Source organism: Arvicola amphibius, chromosome 12, assembly GCF_903992535.2.
Source record: "Arvicola amphibius chromosome 12, mArvAmp1.2, whole genome shotgun sequence".
Classification (NCBI taxonomy): domain Eukaryota; kingdom Metazoa; phylum Chordata; class Mammalia; order Rodentia; family Cricetidae; genus Arvicola; species Arvicola amphibius.
The window spans coordinates 88,134,588-88,148,931 of NC_052058.2; positions in this window are offsets into that span (position 1 = coordinate 88,134,588).

The window sequence follows — 14,344 nt, forward strand, 5'->3', positions numbered from 1 at the left end:
TGTGTGTATAGGGGCAAGCAGAGGACAAAAATGTCAAGAACTTACATTTTGAGTCATTAAGTTCAATTTGAAAACCATCTGGGCATGGCCTCTCTGGGAGCACATGAGCCTCCATCCCTAGCCGGGACCCTGGCTTTCCAACATTTTTGGCATAATTATTTGTAGCCAGCAGAGAGCCTAGGAGTCCTGGGTCCCTGAGCAAGTGTCCCCTTTGCCCCAGGATAAAGGGCAGGAGTCAGGGGGAATGCTGGGTCAGGTGGTCAGGTGGAAAATTACAGAGCCTCGAAGAGTGGACAGTGGTATTTTCCAGGCTTGGGAAAGAACAGCGGGAGCAAGAGTGTTGTCCTACCTCAGAGGACTGGGAGTGTTCTCTCTTGTCTGGGCTTCATTCCTTGCTCCAGGGAAGAGGGGGAAGGGCTCCAGAGAGTGAGGGCACAGCTTGGTAGGAGATCCAGCAGCCTGCCTGTCACCTGAACAACTGCCTGCGACTGTGTTTTCCACAAAGGTGCTTCCTTCCCAAGCCACAGTTAGACTTTAGTGCCATAGGCCTTCTGCTCTAATATCCCCTCCTCCTTGAGCAGCCGTCTGTCATAATCCTGGGTAACCAGTATGCCAGGAGCTGTTTCTGAGTGCTCAAGACTACCCAGGCCACGAATATTACTTAAAGACACTGAGGCAGTTTCTCAGTTTCAGCCCCCAATGCCCCGATCACAGTCTCTGGCTGCAGACGCCAGGCAGAAGCAGAAGCCCCTCATCTAGCTCTGCCTGTAACTTTGGAGCACAGAGGAATTGTCACACCTGTATTCCTCCCCGCCATGCTGCGGCCCTTCTGCACAAATAGCTTCTCTGGATCTCCACTGAGTAGGAAAACCACCAGGAGCCTTGCCTTCCTCTCCTGTCCCTCCCCCATGGCTCACATGTGCACACATATACTAAAACCCTACTCCCTAGTCACTTCCCATTTATAGGAAATGGGGGATGATGTGAGGAATAAGGCCATCCTTGGGGACCTGCTAATAGTCTGGCTGGATATTGGAGAAACCAAAGATGCTGGCAAAATGCATTAGCAGATTCTGCCCCACCCCCTCCCCATCTTCTCCCCATTATCCTTGGGCTCAGAGCAAGCAGCCTCCTTTCATGCCTAGCTGAGAGTGGGCTTTGCAGAAGGCCAGGAAGCCAGGAAGGACCCACAGATCCTTCAATGTCTTCTCCCTGTCTGCGCAACCCTGAAGCTATGGCCATTTCGCCATCTCTTTCTTCTTCTGCCTGCCTGCCTCAGGGTGAGAGTCAGCAGTCTCTTGAAATCAGAAGGACCGGCAACAGGGTCAAATCCATGCTGGCATATTGGAAGAAAGAATGGGTCCCCTGAACACAGCAGTTCTATTCCTGGGAGTTTTCTTACAACAAAGTAGCCAGGGATGTGTGTTTGAGAAGCACGTGTCTCATTATTCTCCAGAGCTGGGAAAAGCTAGAAACAAAGCCGTAGAACAAGGCCCTGGTTCAGCAAATTATGGTAAATCCACATAATGAAAAGCTCTGCTACTATTAAAAATGATGACAGACAGGTAGTGGGTGTCTGTAATCACCTCATTCAAGAGGGAAAGCAAGAGGATCGTGATTTGAGGCAGCCTGGGCTACAGCAGTGAGATCCATCTCAAAACCCTAAGGAGGAGAAGCACGGCTCAATGATGGAAGATGTCTTTAGCATGGTCCTGGGTTCCAGTCCAGTCAGCAAAAAAGTCGAATTATGATTGCAATTGGAGAAGGGTTTGTGGTGTGTTATCAAGTGAGCAGAGCTAGTAACAAAATAGCATGCACAACAAGTTATAGATTTGTGTGAAAAATGATGCCTCGGGCTGGAGAGATGGCTCAGAGGTTAAGAGCAGTGGCTGTTCTTCCAGAGGTCCTGAGTTCAATTCCCAGCAACCACTTGGGGGCTCACAACCATCTGTAATGAGATCTGGTGCCCTCTTCTGACCTTCAGACATACATAATAAATAAATCTTTTAAAAAAATTAAAATTATTTTAAAAATGATGCCTCTCTTCATATAATAGGATTGAATCTTGAAATGAGCAAGGGTGTCAATGGAAAGAGTAGACTTGGAATAAAATCTCATTCTTGTAAACAGCACTTCGCTAGTATTAATTTCTCGGTTTTGATTACTGAGCTATGGAAAACTGGCCCAACAGCAGACAGGAATTCACTGTTATTTTTGTGATCTAGAATTAGTCCAAGGTTCAAAACGTGGTTTTAAAGTGAGAGCCCCAGGAAGCTCCTGTCTCTTTGCCTACAAATGCTTTGGGATTACAGTCATTCTCTGCAATGCCTGGCTTTTTTTTTTTTTTTGACATTTATTTATTTTGTGTGTGTGTGTGTGTGTGTGTGTGTGTGTGTGTGTATGTGTGTGTGTGTGTGTAGGTCAGAGGACAACTTGCAGGACTTCCTTGGATCTCTTCTTCCATCATGGGGGTTCTGGGGATCAAACTCAGAGTATTAAGTGTGTGCTGGCCCAATAAATGTTATTTTTAAATAGCTAAAATGAAATGAAGGAAGGGAAAGAAAGAGAATTGAGTGGTCAGCACTGTGGCTGTCTCTGCCACCTGTGCCCAGTGGGCTAGAGGTGGGCAGGCCAGAAACAGGACAGCCAGCCACAGTTGAGCAATACTCCTGACAGAGGCCCTATGGTGTGAGGAAGAATCCAGGAGGAACCCTGTGGAAAGGGTGAATAAGGAGCAACCTGGAAGACTGCGCAGCCGCAGCTGGGCCAGGCCTGCCAGTGCTGAGCATGCCAAGCTCCAGGATGTTCTGGGAGTGAAAGAGTAGGAAATCGAAAGCACTGACAGAACCAGATGGCTCTTCTCCCCTCTCCAGCTCAGGGATGCTCGTGGCCTCTGGGTCGTGGGGTCATTGTGCTCCACCCTGACTGCTGTCAGAGGCCAGAGAGCCTTACAGTTGTTGACAGATGAGGTCCTCACCACATAGCTTGGGACACAACAACAGTCCCGCTCTTCAAGGCACTTTCTGGGAAAAGCTTCCCTCAGAGAATGTTCTGGAACCCTTTTATAAGGGACCGGTCTCTTGCATTCAAACTTCCTTGTTGAGGCTATGGCACGGCACCACTCCCCACTCCCCCACCCCCACCATCCTCACTGCTTCCCTGACCAGGCCCAGGGAATCTTTGAGAACCAGGTGCCTCCCAGCTGCAGCTTCAACAAGCAGAGGTAAAGCGTAAGGGGTGGGAGCAAACAAACGTAATAGACCTGGAATACTGAGCCCATTCCTGCTGCAGGAAGCTCTTGGCTTTTGCATGGGCGAAAGCGATATCTAGAAATGGCTTCAGAGAGCAAACTAAGAGCAGAGTTATGGGGAGCCAAGCAGAGCAAGCTTTCAAAGAGATGGAGAGGGATAGAGAGGATATGCACCTAGAGGCAAGGCCCAAATGACTTCAAGTGGGCATTAAGCAAGGTCAGGACACTGGGGTGGATGAGCTGCGTGCTCTCTCTCTCTCTCTCTCTCTCTCTCTCTCTCTCTCTCTCTCTCTCTCTCTCTCTCTCTCTCTTTCTATCCACATGTGTTACAAGTACATCCTAAGGTGTCTCTTGTAGAAGCCTAAACAGGAGGCTACATTGGGATTTGGTTAGACACCTGATGAAGGTGTCTTAAGTCAGAGATCAAGGCATAAAAAGTAAAGCCATCTCCTTCCTCATGGAGGAAAGTGAACCCCATACCTTACTGTAAGTCCCCACTGTCAGTCATTCACCCAGCTGTGTGACAGCAGCACGGTCCCAATGCCATGGAGGTGCTGTGTCTTCATGAGCTTCCATGAGAGCTCCCGCTGCGTGCAGGGCTACCTACCTGGGTCAAGAGAATGGGGAAGAGCCAGAGACCACACAGAGCTCTGACAATTCCATTCCTCCAGGGAAATGGAAATTCTTCGCCAATGAGTCTGTCACCAGGAGACTGCTACAGTGTAGCAAGTGTGGACTGTGGTGTCCCACAGAGGAGTGCTACTCAATGGACATCAGAGCCATCATTTCTCGGACCACTAACATCTGTTACTTGTTAAGTAACAAGTAAAAGTCATGCTGTACCTAGGGTTAGGTCACTCTGCCTGCCTGCAAGGGTCAGGTGAAGGCTGTTTTTTTTTCTTTTTTCTCTTTCTTTCTTTCTTTCTTTCTTTCTTTCTTTCTTTCTTTCTTTCTTTCTTTCTTTCTTTCTTTCTCTTTCTTTCTTTCTTCTTTCCTTCCTTTCCTTTCCTTTCCTTTCCTTTCCTTTCCTTTCCTTTCCTTTCCTTTCCTTTCCTTTCCTTTCCTTTCTTTTCCTTTCCTTTTCTTTTTCCCCAGGGTTTTTCTGTAGCCTTGGAGCCTGTCCTGGAACTCGCTTCATAGATCAGGCTGGTCTGGAATTCACAGAGATCCACCTAGAAGGACACTTTCAAACAAGTTAAACATACTTGGGGTCAAAGCCATCATACCCATTCTGTCTTTGATACGGAGCCCTAAATTGGATGCCATGCTGAGATGGAGAACACCTTGGATAGTTCCTGCCCCATAGAGATAACAGTTGGTCCCAGGATCTGAAAGTGGCACCTAGAGGTGCCTCAGCCATATGTCTACAACCACAAACTTGGCAGGCTCCGTGCCAAGCCTCGAGGTAAAGATAATCCTGGCTCAGCGGGCCAGTCAGGGAAGTGGGCAGAATGGGGCGGCACTAGGCTTATAGGATGTTGGAGACAGGACCCAATGGCTGCTTGGTCCTTTGCTGAGCTTCACAGCTCCTGGGTGCTTCTCAAGACATCCTGGGTTTTGTTCCCACGGCTATTTCTACAGGAGGTAGGTGCCACTTTTACAGTGGAGGAACTGAGGGCAAACAACTTGCCTACGGTGGTAGAGCCAAGGAAAGTAAGAACCCAGGCAGGGCTTGAGTGTGCCTGGTAAGGCTTGAGTGTCTTGTCCTGCAGCGTGGGGGCTGACTCAGTACCAGCTCTGTACCCAGCCATGTGACAGCAGCAGCAGGCCCGGACAGAGCTCACACCGGCTGAGGATCACAGAGGGACTCGGTTTGGCTGTGAGCTATGACTCCAGTCTACAGGGTAGGAAAAGCAGAGGGGTCGAGCAAGGGGTAGGAGGGTGCGAGAAGAAGTCCTGGGCTCACACTGCACAACCCAGACAGAAGGATGAAAAGTCACCTACACCAATCAGTGTTTCCGTAGTGTTTGCTCAACCAGTGTACTAAGTGGAAGCTGAAAGCCAGGAAGACACTGGAACCACGGTGAGAAGGAAGACTTCCTGCGGTGTCTGAGCAAGGTATAAAATCTAACCTTGTTCTCGTGTCTACTCAACTGAATCCAGTGCAAGTTAATCCAAGGGCATCAGGCAGGTGAGATGAGCTGGTTCCTTCTTAGGTATCTGAGGATGCTGAGAACTGGGATGGCTAGCAAGGACCTGGAGCTGTGTGTGCTGGGAGCTGTGTGAGCTAAGCCCAGAACCGTGTGAGCTAGGCTGGGAATCGCTTTGGTCATATTCCCTGCTGCATTTAGTCCTGTGTGACTGAGGGAGCCAGCGGGGCTGATACCAAGTTAAGTGGCAATAAAGTGATTCTCACGGTGCTGATGCAATGCTCAAGATAACAAGTGAGCAAGTCATTAATAACCAGGTTCTGAAGTAGCAGGGTGCACACAGTCTAACCAGCCTCTGGGAAGGAGTGGCAACCTGGGTCCAGGTATCTGGCCAGGGACATGGGCTTCAGAAACAGCAGTGTAGAAACCTAAGGGTTCCAGGGCAAAAGAAGGGAGTGGGGACAGTTATTTTAGTTCAGTGGGACGTGGGAAGAGAGATGCCAGACCAGCACATGAGATCACATGGACGAATGTCATGGCAGTCATGGGCAAATGGGCTCACCAGGGGCACTGAGAGGGTGCTGAGACCAGAGGACACACAACAGACACAGGGTCAGATGTGGGGCCACTGTACCTTCGCCTCCCTCCACACTTCTTCCAGTTGGCTTCTCTCCTACCCTAGCTTAATCTCATAGCCATAATCAAATTGGGTACTCTACATCCCTGGTAGGCATGAAGACCAGGGGAAACAGCCAGGCCGACTTGAGCTGGCCTGCCCACAGCCCATACTGTGTGCTAGGGATCTGAATGCTGAAGTAGGTGGAATCTTCTGTAAGATTTGATGGGGTAGCTGTCCCGCAGGATGAAGGTCAGATACCAGTGGAGTGCAGGATGGAGTACTCAGTGGGAACCCCACTTTTCTGTCCCCACCCCCTCATCTGCAGTCCTGTGCCATGGTTGACCTGGGTCATGGCCCTGCTATGCTTGTGCACACGGCACCAAGTTCAGCTCACCTCTGTGAGCACTTGCTGCTGGTCCCTCGCAGCTCTGGAAGGGGACAGAAGGGTACCCGTTCTGGTTTACAGAATGAGACTTGTTAAGGGCTGTGTGGACAGAGTGGCAGCAATGGCTGGAACTCCCAGCGCTCCTGTTGCCCTGGTCTCCTCTGAGTCACATGGGCATTTCTAGAACCTTCATGACCTTCCCAAGCATCAAAGCTGAGAGAGGTGCCACCTGCAGCCCAGGGTTGGGAAGCAAAACGCTAGTTTTGTGGAAACCAAAACCCACCCTATCTCATTCTTTCTTAACGGCCTTTGGGTTTAAACAGGAAGCCAGGGCCTTATCAGAGATGCAAGCACACCACCCTGGGGGAGGGGGAACTGTGTGAGCCTGTACGGCCATGGCACGTGCTAGCACCACCCTCAGCCTTTTGGGGACAGAAATCTGTCCTGTTGGGAAAATATTCTGCTTTTTCTCTACAGTCTGGCGGGACCCAAGTCATGCTAGTGTAATGAGCAAGGTCCCCTTTGTCTGCCCAGACAGCGTGAGCAGAAAGGCTGAAGCTCATTTAGTGAATGCTCCTGTCTGGGCTTCCTGGTTTTCAAAGTGGCTTTTGTGTGCAACCTGTCATTTGGTTTTTACAGTGACCTTGAGAGACAGGTGTTATTATGGGGCGGAAATGTAAGCTCAGAGGAGCAATGAATTACTTGCCTGAGCCATGGAGCCTTAAGTGCAGGAGCCTGACCTTGTCCTCTTCTCTTCAAACTAGGTCCCCCTCTAAGGAAGGCACCCCAAAGTGAGGCGGGAGACATATACTCTATCTCTGTTTCCCGAAGGCATTTAGGAAAAGGGACCTTTCTCTTCCTTAAAGGAAGCAACGCTGTGGGCATTCCAACCTGGTGCTCCAGACTTCCCAGGTATGGTGGAAGATCAGAGAGGAAGAAGGAGGCTCCAGTGGGCATGCGGCTGCCCAAGTCATACTGCCACCCTGCGTCCTCACCTCCTAGGTAGCTAGTCTCTTCCTGCTCTCTCACTCTGTCCCCTGGCACCTTAGCTTAGGCCAGGCAGGCTGGAACCACTTCCCACTGTAGCCCTGAGTATGTACCACCACTCCCTACCCTAACAAGGCCACAAAGCAACTTCCCTCGATGTCTTGGTCTCCGTCAGGCCTGGCATCTCTGTCACACGGAGGATTATTATACACTCCCCAGAGACAGAAAGAGAGGCCTGTTATTAGGAGCTGACTTCCCACCTTCCAGAAGCCACCATTTCTCCTCTCCTCTCTAAGAATAATTCAACAGACTCTTGCAGGCTGTCTCCCACACAGACTGCAGAGCGGATGTGGGTGGGATAGTCTCCAGGACAGAGGGCACACAGGGTAACTCCCTGGGGAAGGGCACCTGTATCTGAAAGAGCTGATGTCTCAAAGAAGTGGAGCCACTTCGACGATCCCACTCCCTACCTACCAGGGAGGGGGCAAACAGTAACGGGCAGGTCACCCCAGCAATTGCTGAGGAACTCCTCCCTAAAAGCCCTCTCGGCTCCAGGAAGTGGGCACTGTCTCTGGGGACATAGGTGAAGCAAGGCCTTTCTAATTCTTCTTCTTCTCCTCCTCGTCCTCCCCCTCCTTCTTTAGTTTTTTCAAGACAGGGTTTCTCTGTGTAGCCCTGGCTGTCCTGGAACTCTGTCTGTAGACCAGGCTAGCCTCAGACTCAGACCTCTGCCTGCCTCTGCCTCCTGAGTGCTTGCAGCTGGAGCTCTGGAAAGGGACTGGTCCTCTGGAGCCATCCTTACCCCTCAGTAGCATCACACAGACTCTTAGACAGGCCCCTGACTTTTGCCAAAGCCCACGTACCTTTTCTGAAACGGGCCAGACAGAAGTTATTTTGGGTCCTCGTGGTCTCCACAGCTTCTTGCCTCTGCTTATGGCGCAAAAGCAGCCATAGGTATGGGTGAAGGTGATGTCGCGTCTGTGGACATTGAAGTTTGACTTTCATGTGTCCCAAAAGGAATCTCTCCCCCAGTACTGCAATTGAACCAAGGGCCTTGTCCTAGCAGGAAGGGCTTGAACCCTTCAGCTACACACCTGGCCCTAGACACCTTTGATTTTCTTTTTAACCACTTAAGAATGTGAAAAGACAGAGCTGGAATCAGACAACTTAACAGTTAAGAGCCCTGACTGCTCTCGCAGAGGACCAAGGTTCACTTCCCAGCCTGCCCACATGGTTGCTCAAAACTGTCTGTAACCAGGCAGTGGTGGCGCACACCAAACCCAGCACTCAGGAGGCAGAGGCAGGTAGATCCCTATGAGTTCGAGACCAGCCTGGTTTACACAGTTAGTTCCAGGATGGCCAGGGCTTCAGAGAGAAACCCTGTCTTGAAAAACCAAACCAAAACAAACAAAAAAACAACAAAAAATAACCAACCTATCTGTAACTTTAGTTCTAGGAATCCAGTGTCTTCTGGTCTCCATGGGCACCAGGCATGCTTATGGTGAACATGCATACATTCTGGCAAAACACTCATACACACAAAATAAATAAATCTGGGGGAAAAAAAAGAAATATGAACACTGTTCTTTCCCTGTGAAGCACAGGACCTCCTCAGACTGCGGGGAGTAGCTTCTGGGTCCTCACCCTGCCACCACCCTCTCAGGATGCCAGAGGCCAGCTTCCTTTCGTACGTGGAAAGTATGACAGCCCTGACTACAAGTGTGAAGACGAGCTCCCCAACCAGCAACCCCGAAACCGTCTCACTCTCTTTAGATAAGCACGTGGACTCAGGTTGAAGTCAGAGCGTATTCATACCGATTTTGGTCTTTCACGTACTCTGCTCATCCTTCCCACGCTCCCCTGAACACCGCGTGGTAGCAACATCTTCCTTGCAGATGAGGAAAACTAACTGCAGAGAAGTCTAGCCCCTTGCCTGGGCTTCTGGGTTTCTGGGCTCCAAGACCCATACAATTCTTCTCATAATGTGGGCTTTTCTCAGTCCCAATGAAATCTCGGGCTGTTCCCTGTGTCACCCAATGCAATATTTCTTAGGCCCTTTTGTAATCTGGGGGCACACAGGTGAATGGGACAGATGAAGCCCCTACTGACTTGGAGAATTTACAAAAAGCAAAACAACAACAACAACCCACACTCCTGACTTCAGCTGGTATGGAGAAAGTCAAATGTGATGATGGGGTGGGGGGGGGAAGCCCTGGGGGTGATGTTGGAGCTGATCCTAAGAGGCTCCTCCCCTGGGAGATCTTGGAGGAGAGCACTAGGAAGACAGAATGGCAGGTGCGGAGGCCCCAAGGCAGGACTGTTTACTAGGTGGGTGAGCTCCAGGAAGAAAGCCAGTCAGAGCAAGAGGAAACAGAAATGGTGTCAGGTAAACTGGCAGAAACCAGATGGTGTAGATCCCATTCTTCTGTAACAGGAAGTCCTTCAAAAGGACACAAGGAGTGACAGGGTTTAATTTATAGTTTTTAAGATCACGTCGGGGGAGGGGCTGGAGAGATGGCTCAGTGGTTAAGAGCTCTGACTGCTCCTCCAGAGGACCTGGGTTCAAATCCTAGCACCCACATGGTGGTCCACAACCATCTATAACTTCAGTTCCAAGGGGATCCGACACCCCCACACAGACATATGCAGGCAATAAAATAAAAATAAAATCATTAACAAAAAGAGATCACGTTGGGAATTGGGTATCTGGCAGGGCAAAGTATCAATGCATTCAGTGAAAAAGATGCTGATGGTGATGGCGATGCTGGTGGCGGTAGTGATGAAGATGATGATAATGTGGTGGTTTGAATGAGAATGGTCCCCAAAGGCTCTAGATTTCATTGCTTGGTCACCAGGGAGGGGCTCTATTTGAAATAATTCGGAGGTGTGGCCTTGTTGGAAAAAGTATGTCACTGGTGGTGGTGGGCTTTGAGGTTTTCAAAAGTCCATGCCAGGCCCAGTGTCCTCTCTCTTCCCGCCACCTGAGGATCTGGATGTAGAGAACTCCCAGCCACTTTCTCCAGCACCATGTCTGCTTGAGTACCTCTGTGTTTCCTGCCATGATGATAATGAACTAAACCTCTGAAACTATAAGCCAGCCCCAGTTAAATGCTTTCTTTTGTAGGAGTTGCCATGGTCACGGTGTCTCTTCTCAGCAATAGGACACTGACTAAGACATGAGGCAATAGACATAGGTGCCCAGCCGAATGGTAGATGGACCCATTGCGTCTAATCCCGACTTGTGAATTTCTACTCTGTTTGAAACATGGCCTGGACTTAGAGAAGGGCCTATGTCCACCTAACACTCACTGCTTAGGCAGCCTAGGCACCTCTGTTGTCCCTGTTGTCCCTATTGTCTGTGCTCCAGGCCCACCTCCTCTCCCAGTCTCTTTCAACTCACCTGCCTCGGCATCTGTGTGACTGGGGTGGAGGCCGATAAACACTAACAGCTGCTCTGGGGCTGGTGGGAGTCCAAAACTATATACATCCTATCTTATTTATTCCCTTTGACCCTTAGGACAGAAATCTGCTCTCCATATTACAGTTAGGAAGTGGGCCTCAGAGAGAGTGTCTCTCTAGAATGTGAGAGTGAGCAAGAGTCAGGCCTGTCCCCCAGCCCTGCTCTCACCTCCATCAGTGACCTGGCATCTGCAGGCCTTCTTCACCTTGCCACACATATCAAACTACGTTTTGTTCTCTTACAGTACGAACCACTCTGTGCTAATGATGGCCGCTGACTTTAGGTCAGACCTTTTTCAAACTGGGCCTTGATTTTTTTGGTCATTGTTTTTTGCAATTCCCATTTTTCACTTTCTCCCTTCCCCTTACTGGGACCAAACTCCTTATCTACAGTCACTGCCAAGGACTAGTGACTGAGGGTCCATGATGTGCCCAGGAGGATGCTCTAACTGGATGAAAAGCTCAAGGTTGCCAGGCAGTGGTGGCTCATGCCTATAATTGTAGCACTTGGGAGGCAGAGGCAGGCGAATCTCTGTGAGTTTGAAGCCAGCTTGATTTTCAAGAACTAGTTCCAGGACAGGGTCCAAAGCTACAGAGAGGGGCTGGAGAGATGGCTCAGTGGTTAAGAGCACTGGTTGCTCTTCCAGAGGACCCAAGTTCAATTCCCAGCACCCACATGGCAGCTCACGACTGTCTCTAACTCCAGTTCCAGGGCACCTGACACCTTCAAACCAATGCACATAAATGAATAATAATAATAAATGAATTTAAATAAACTTTAAAAAAAAGCTACAGAGAAACCCTGTCTCAGAAAAAAAATATTTCAAGGTTATACCACCAGGGCTGGCATAGGTAAGCACATAGTAACCTATAGTAACCTTATCTTGCCTATCACTAAGTTAGGGGGAAAACTCCCATGTCCTTCAACAGGTTAATTGGGGTGGCTCATTTACAGTTTCAGAGGTTCAGTCCATTACCATCATGACAGGGAGCATGGCGGCATGCAGGCAGACATGGCGCTGGCTCCATCTTGATCAGAAGGCAACAGGAAGTCAACTGAGACACTAGATAGTATCCTGAGCATAGGAAAACTCAAAGCCTACTCCCACAGTGACACACTTTCTCCAACAAGGCCATACCTGGTCCCATAAAGCCACAGCTCCTAACAGTGCCACTCCCTGTGAGACTGGGGGGGGGGGATTACATTCAAATTACTACAAGTACTAAGAGATCAGGAATAAAAAGAAATGAACTACTGATGATCGGTTAGCTATGCAAGGGACTGCGTTGACAGACAAGCATTCCCAGAATCACACAAAACATTTTGTTTAAAGATTTGTTTTTAGCTGGGTGGTGGTGGCACACACCTTTAATCACAGCTCTCGAGAGGCAGAGGCAGGCGGATCTCTGTGAGTTCGAGGCCAGCCTGGTCTACAAAGCAAGTTCCAGGAGAGCTAGGACTGTTAGACAGAGAAACCCTGTCTTGAAAAACACACCAAAAACAACATTTGTTTTTGTTTATTTGTGTGGGGGGGGCATGCCAATGCTCATAGAGTCCTGAAGAGGGCATCAGATCCCAAGAAGTTATAGATGATTCTGTGCCACCCATTTTGGGTGCTGGGATCTAAACCTGGTCCTCTGGAAAAGCAATCCCTCCAGCCCCTTTGAAACATTTCGAAACAAAACTTTAGCACTGGAGGCAGAGGAGGGAATGGAAGGTCACAGTGTGTTGATAAAAGGGCAATATGAGGAATCCTTGGAATGTATGTGTAACATTCAGAACTTGATTCTAGTGATGGATATTCACATATACATTGTATAGAATTAGACACACACATACACACACACAGGCCCAGTCATCTGTCTGAGTGGGAGTGGTGGGTACATCTGCATCAGAGCTGATATCTTGGCTCTGGTATCATTGTATTCCCGCAAACTGTTATCTTTGGAGACACAGGGCAAAGTGCGTGAGTGAGCTTTCTAAATAGTTTTTTTTTTTTCTTTTCTTCCTCTGTATACCTTGGAATTGGGGAATCAAACCCTGAGCCTGTGCATGCTAGGAAAGTGCTCTAGTTAATACTGAGCTAGATTCCAGCTTTCTACATATTTATTGGTTTTCTACATATTTATTGGAGCCCCCCCCTCCCGCCGTGTACCACAGACTGGCTGGAAGTCATAGAGATTTACTTGTCTTTGCCTCCTGAGTGCTGAGGTTAAAGGCATGTGCCACCACATCCAACCATTTTTTTTGTAAGTATGAGAATATACAACTGTCTAAATAAAAAAAAATATGTTTTTTTTTTTGAGACAGAGTCTCATGTAACCCAGGCCTTGATTTCTGGTCTCCCAAGTGCTAGGGCTGTAGGCATGTGCCACCATGCCGAATTTGGGCAGTGCTGTGGATTGAACCTGTGGCTTTGTGTATCTTAGGCAAGTATTCTATCAACTGAACTACACGTCCACATTCACAGAAAAAATTTTTAATTGAAAAAAAAGTTTGGTTCAGTGGTCGGTTTGTGCAAGGCCCTAAATTCTGTCCCTGCTGCTGTTTAAAAAAATAAAAATAAATGTTTTTTTGTAAGATTGAGAAGTCTGTCCAGGGTGTGCGGTCTCTAAAGTATCCCCGATTCTTTTTCCTGTTTTTGAGGAATCTGGCAGACTGTCTGATTTCCTCAGGGAAGGAACTGCTAACTGGCCGGCAAAGGACCATAAACCCACTTCTTTCCCTCATCTTCCACCCCTGTCACCTCACGGTTGGTATTTAGGTTTTCTAGAGAACTGGAAGGGAGAGCTGAAAGAGGAGAGAGCATGCGAGCCAGGCAGGGGCCCGAGTCTCTCTCCGAGCTCCACTCAGTGCCCCTACCCCCTAGTTCTTTCTGTCCACAATGGTCCCCGAGAATCACATCCTATCAGTGCTTCCTGTTCCCACAGCTGTCCCCTCTGTCTCCTCACCTATGGTCCCACAGGAACTGTTTTTCTAAAACCACCTGCCAGGACAGCGCTGACCCGGGAAAGCCTAGAGACACTAGGGAAGCCTAGTGGCAAAGGATGCTCCTGCAGGCCTGTCCTGGGACGCCAGCCAGCGTCACCTGCTCCCCCGTCAGGCTGTGCTCAGGAACTGTCCTCAGCAGTGGCAGGGGACAGCTACACGCCAGGCGCTGACAGGCTGAGAATAAAAACTCTGACCTTTTCGGGCCCCCCTCTACCGTACAATCTCATCTTTTGCTCGGCTTCTCTGAAACTGCCCACATCCCAGCTCTGCCTAGTGGCAGGTTTGGAAGCTTCTGCTGGCTGAAGGGAGCAGTCTCTGTCCCAGGCTAGGCTCCCTGGCCGGGATACGGAAGAGAAACTGCTTCTCTTCCTTCCCTTCCCAGGACTCTCATGAGGAGGGGGCACCATGGACTTGAGTTTCCCATTTCAGTCCAGAAACTACTTCATTACAGAAGCGTGTAATTTGCCTGGGGAAATGGAAGAAGTCCGAGAAGGAAAGCATCCCCGAGCCCCATAGTCTGCCTTTCTTGTTAGGGTTCAGAACACAGTATCTCAAGAAGAGA